The 5,204-nt window shown below is 40.0% G+C and overlaps 1 long non-coding RNA gene across 1 annotated transcript; it reads right to left on the reverse strand.

The window, feature by feature from the left end:
• Positions 1-498: 498 nt before the first annotated feature.
• Positions 499-1,197, reverse strand: LOC103476638 (uncharacterized). Its single transcript, XR_535519.2, has 3 exons — positions 939-1,197; positions 726-830; positions 499-634 (listed from the first exon to the last, which is right to left on the reverse strand). It is a non-coding gene; the product is annotated as an uncharacterized LOC103476638 (long non-coding RNA).
• Between the last annotated feature and the right edge of the window lie 4,007 nt (positions 1,198-5,204).

Below are 5,204 nucleotides of genomic sequence, written 5' to 3' on the forward strand. Positions count from 1 at the left end.
ACACGATATAACACCTTTCATGAACATGAAGGAGTCTGACTGTTTTCATGAAGTGTCATTTGGTAAATAATGACAATTTTAATGCAAAGTTGCTTTAAAAGTTGGATTAAAAGTCCATAAACAGTGTCAACTTTGCATTAAAGTGTCATTATTTACAAAATAATGCAAACTTGGCACTTTTAATGGACTTCTAATCCAACTTTTAAAAGCAACTTCTCATTAAAAGTGTCATTATTTTCCCAACGTCACTTCATGACACCTGTTGGAATGTTCCTAACAGGTCTTATGTCATGTTTATGACAGTATCATGTCAGTCTTATGCACACCCTGTCAAATAAAGTGGTACCCACACTTTTCAAGAGTACATTGCCAATATACTATTACAGAATTGTACAAATTATCAATACATTCAAAGTTTACAGACAACATGCTTACGAAAATTAGCATAGTAAAATAATAGGTACACTTTAGAGGACATGTAAAAAATATTTCACCAAGGACAGAGTATTGTTTTAATTCAATATCACAGTATTCCAGTATTACTCAAGACAAAATGACATTTCTCCTTCCTAAGAACAGTGAGGATCAATGACAGAACATTCCCATTCACTGCACCTCTGCACTTTACAGAAACCTACAAAAAAGAACAATAGAGCAATTAAACAATTAAATTAATTGTAATTTAAAGAGTACAGAAAAACGGCAAAGAAAAACGTATGACTTACAATTTTAGGATGTTGTGGACTCGCTATGCATGTGGCATCATCAGAACTGATGATGATTGAGACCAGATGCCTGGGTGGAAAAACATTTCTAGGTGTCTTCTTTGCCTGTTTATGTTAGAAGTAGAAAAAATAGTCAGCAATATTATAGAATCAGCTGATGTTGACATTAACTATGAAGCTGTTTTAAGTTCGAACTTAAGGGAGATGAACTACCTTAAAAGCTTTTCATCCATGATCTGAACACGCTGATTTTTGCAGGGTGGTGAGGGGGGCTCGTGCTGCCCATCTCCGGCAGTCATCCGATGAGAGGCGGGGTTCACCCTGGACAGGTCACCAGTCCATCACAGGGTCCTGAAAGCTAACAAAGAATAAAATGTATGAAAGAGAAATGATAGATTAACAAGAGGAATAAATTCTGTCCAAATATTTTTTTTAAATCAAATCATGTTTATTAAGCACTTAGTGTTGGTAACCCAACAGTTTTTGCTGTTAAAAATGTAGCCAGCTGCTCAGTGTAAAAAAAAAAAAATCTTTCCACCATAAAGACGATGTGTAGGTTCATCCTAGTGTGGTGATCTGGTGGAGCCAGAGCCTCTTCTGAAACAAGAGAGTCTTTAGGTTTCCTAATACCTGAATCCTTGGCTTCCTCTTTCATCTTAATTTGATTAGACTGCAAAAGTATGTTGAAGATAAAAACAATGATGAACGAATCATAACAACAGCCTCACAATATCAAAGTCTCTTTGGCATACTGAGCTTGATTAAAACCAGGTTAAGATTATGAAGAAAACTATATTAAGTTGCAACAAACAGAGCCTCCATGCAAGGGCGGAACTACTTTGGTGATAGGGGTTGGCAGTTGCCACCCCAACTGAAAGCCTTGCCACCCCTGTTCCACCACAGCTGGTGATTATGAATTCAATAAATAGTTATGGCAAATCGGACATTAGCACATGAATCTCCTTTTTCCGACAACATTGAATGCAACACAAAGTAATCCTGACACCTACTGCTAAATAGCAGTATGTGTGAGAGAAGCTGGAAGGACAGAGAGGCAGCAGCACTGATATATATGAATGAATATATATTACTGGATTAGACATTACATGACTTATCGTGTGCCACACATGCCTTATTGCTGTCCATTGAGTCAGGAATATTGGTGGTCAGGGAAACGCCACAATCACGCAAAGAATCTGAAAAAAGGAAGCAATGCTTAGTGGTTAATTCAACAATATGACAGCCATAGACAGGGGCATGGTAAAGGGGGGGGGAAAGTGATGACAATTCTAGGGGCCCTGACCAACATGGGGCCCTCCACAATTTAATTATTTATTTTTTGTTCATAGAAATAAATAAAAAAATTGGGGCCATATTAATTACAAAATTAATCATATTGTATTTTCAAAGATTGTTTTTAGCAGTAAAAATGTTATGTTCTCACTCCCAGATCAAAAAACACACGTCCATATTTGCCCTAAACCCTTCCCCCCCACCCATCTGCATTAAATGGTTTGTTCCTGCTTGGAGCGCTTCACCATGACGCTGTTCAGATGCAGAAAGTGGAAGACACAAAAGATTGTGGCAGTTACTATGCTGCTAAGAAAAGTTATAAAATCAGGTTTTCAAAAAATGAGAGATGGAGAGAAAGAATAAGGCAAGCGTGTTAATTAATAACCCAGTTTTTGTCCAAGAGAGGTGAGTTGATTGTGAGATTATCAACCAATTAGCATAATTAGCTTAGCTACAGGCTACTGTTTGCCTCCTTTTCACTAGCATTTGTTGAATTAAGGAAAAAAAATTACCAACATATTCATATATTTAACTTGTCATTTGCACCTTTTATCACTTAACAACAGCTAAGTCAGTCAGCAGCAGCTAACACATGTCGCTCCTGACCAGTCCTCTCCTGAGTGAAATTAAAGCTACAGTATGTAACTTTTATATAAATATAGTTTTTTCCACATATTTGTTAAAACTGTCATTATGTTGTGACAGTATGGTATGAGAGGTAATCTGTGAAAATTTATTTCTTCTGCCTTCTCCCAGTGCTAGAAAGAACCAGTCAGTGGCAGGAGAGGATTAGCTCTGTCAATCACAATCTCATGTGGTGCTGCTCATCCTTCCTCCACCTCGATTTGTGCTGTGCTGCAGATAGTGAATGCTCAGTTTAGGTAGCATAACTACCATGGCAGATAAACAGTTTCTTGTAATGATTAGTTGTTTCTCCAGCATTAGCACAGTTAGCAGTGAGTGAATGAAGTTGATTGACAGCACTAAGAGCGTCCTACTAGTTGTTTGTTGGTTGTTTTGGTCAGGACTCCAGAACTCCAGTAATTGTAGTTCAGGAAGGAGGTGGAGGAGATTGATTGTTTTCACAGATTATCTGTCTCATAACAAACTGCTACGACATTGTGACAGCTTTAACAAATATGAAGAAAATATAGTTTTTATGTTTTCTCCATATAGTTTTTATTAAAGTTAGCCACTGCTCCAGTTTGGGGGTGACTGCCCCGAGGGCCCCAGACCACAGGCACCATTGTGGTCTTCACCTTCCAGGCCTTTTCCAGTTCCTCTCTGAGGCCCTGGTATTTCTCCAGTTTCTCGTGCTCCTTTTTCCTAATGAGCAATCACTTGCAATCACTTGGTATTCCTATACCCACCACAACTGCTTTCCTCTGTTGTTTATCCACCACCACAATGTCCTGTTGGTTCGCCATTACCATTTTGTCTGTCTGGATCTGGAAGTCCCACAGGATCTTAGCTCGGTCATTCTCCACCACTTTTGGGGGTGTTCCCCACGTTGATCTCGGGGCTTCCAGTCCATATTCTGCACAGATGTTCCTGTACMCTATGCCCATCACTTGGTTATGTCGTTCCATGTACTCTTTCCCTGCCAGCATCTTCCACCCTGCTGTCATGTGCTGGACTGTCTCAGGGGCTTCCTTGCACAAGCTACACTTTGGGTCTTGTCTGGTGTGGTAGATCTGAGCCTCTATTGCTCTGGTGGTTAGGGCCTGTTCCTGTGCAGCCAGGATGAGTGCCTCTGTGCTGTCCTTGAGTCCATCTTTTTCCAGCCATTGGTAGGATTTCCTGATATCAGCCACTTCTGTTATTTGTCGGTGGTACATCYCATGTAGGGCTTGTCCTCCCATGATGGTACCTCCAGCACCTCGTCCTCTGTTCCCCATTGTCATTGTCTGAGACATTCGCTGAGCACATCTTCTTGATGTATTTATGGATCTTTGATGTTTCATCCTGGACAGTGGCTCTCACACTCACTAGTCCTCTGCCTCCTTCCTTACAGCTTGTGTACAGTCTCAGGTTGCTGGATTTGGGTGGAATCCTCCGTCCATGGTTAGTAGCTTCCGAGTCTTAACATCCGTGGTCTTTATCTCCTCCTTTGACCAACTAATTCTTCCTGCAGGGTATCTGATTACTGGTAAGGCATAGCTGTTTATCGCACAGATCTTGTTCTTGCCATCCATTGAGCTGGCTTCTCAGGACTTGCCTTGTGGCTCCTTTCCTTGTGACCTCATCAATGTTGCCATTTGCTTATGGCATTCCCAGGTGTGTGTGTGTGTGTGTGTGTGTGTGTGTGTGTGTGTGTGTGTGTGTGTGTGTGTGTAGATAGATAGATATATACACTGGCATATGCTGCAACCCCTGAAAAAATTCTTGCCCACTCTTGCCACCACCAGAGAGCCGCATCTGCCTCCATGCAGTTAGAACATGAAGCTGAATGATTGTTAAAGTAATCATAAAAGTCACAATAAAATTGATAAAATGACTATTTCTGAAGCCAACGTAAGGTTGATTATATATGTACTGCACTGTTTATAATAACACGACGATAATTAGCATTTTTAAGCAAACTTACCACCAGCTAGCAACACGTTAGCAGTCTCCCTCCCTTCGGGCTCCTTTCGTGACCCACATTTAATTTCCATCCGGTTCTTGCCCTGTTGTGTTATCGTATAATTCTGACTATGACGTAACCAGCTTGAATTTACCAAAACTGCTAACTGTTATCAAGGCCCTCTCTACTTTTATGCGAGTAAAAATGGCGAATTTGAACAGCATCTGTTATATTCTCTGGCTTCATGGCTGTTCTTTTTATGGCGCTTTTCAAAAAAACTGAAAGTGTGCATTACCGCCACCATCTGGTCCAGAGTGTGAACTGAAGCTAATGCCGTTCACTAACAGATCTTCCATCATACATCTGAAAATGGATTGGATAAAGACAGCTTCCATGTTTTAGTTAAAAAACTGAAAACAGCAGATCATATTTGGAGAGATGTAAAACTGACCTGCTATATTTAGTGTTAAGGACAAGTATTGCTTCTGTTTCTGTTCTGTTCTCTGTAACTAAAGTGTCAATGTTTGATATTTTGAGGCATGATATTTACTTTGTTAAACAACATTACATCAAGTTCCATCAAGTTATTTATTTTTTCTTTGCCATTTTATAAGGAGAGC

The sequence above is a fragment of the Poecilia reticulata genome, linkage group LG15 (assembly GCF_000633615.1).
Source record: "Poecilia reticulata strain Guanapo linkage group LG15, Guppy_female_1.0+MT, whole genome shotgun sequence".
Taxonomy (NCBI): Eukaryota; Metazoa; Chordata; class Actinopteri; order Cyprinodontiformes; family Poeciliidae; genus Poecilia; species Poecilia reticulata.